We start from the raw sequence: 691 nt of genomic DNA, 5'->3' as shown, positions 1-691 counted from the left end.
TCCCATGTGTACTGAATTTATTAATATTTAATTTAATTTATTAATATTTCTATACCGCCCTTCTCCCGCAGGACTCAGGGCGGTGTACAGGGCGGTGAAGACGAGCCTATAGGACAGATGAAACCACCAAACAATATCCAGGGCCTGAATTTCTTGCTGGATAATGGCAGGGAAAGGCCTCATTCCCTCCAGAGAAAGCATTCACAAAAACTTGAAAATATCTAAAACCCCGTGTCCATGGCAACTCAGCAAAATCTAATTCCCAAAAACTAGCAGGATCCTAGCCAGCCCCAAGCCTCCCCAAGTGGAAGTTAAGAGCCTTGGTGGAGCAGTGGGCTAATGCCTCCTTAAGTAACACCAGCTGCCTGCAATTAGTGCAGGTTCGCATCCCACCAGGCTCAAGGTTGACTCAGCCTTCCATCCTTCCGAGGTAGGTAAAATGAGGACCCAAATTGTTGGGGGCAATTAAGCTGACTTTGTAATAATGCCGCTTGGGGTGTGTGTGAAAGCCCTAATAAGCAGGCATATACATAGAATGAAGGCTACTGCTAAGCTTGTAAGCCGCCCTGAGTCTTCGGAGAAGGGCGGGATATAAATGTAATTAAAATAATAAATAAATAAATAAATAAATAATTTCCACAGGTCATTACATCCACAAATCACACCTCGCCTGATCATTGTGAGGGCCCTG

This window comes from Vipera ursinii, assembly GCF_947247035.1.
Source record: "Vipera ursinii genome assembly, chromosome: 3".
NCBI classification, from domain to species: Eukaryota; Metazoa; Chordata; class Lepidosauria; order Squamata; family Viperidae; genus Vipera; species Vipera ursinii.
The sequence above is the reverse complement of the archived record's forward strand: the minus strand, read 5'-3'. Positions refer to the sequence as shown.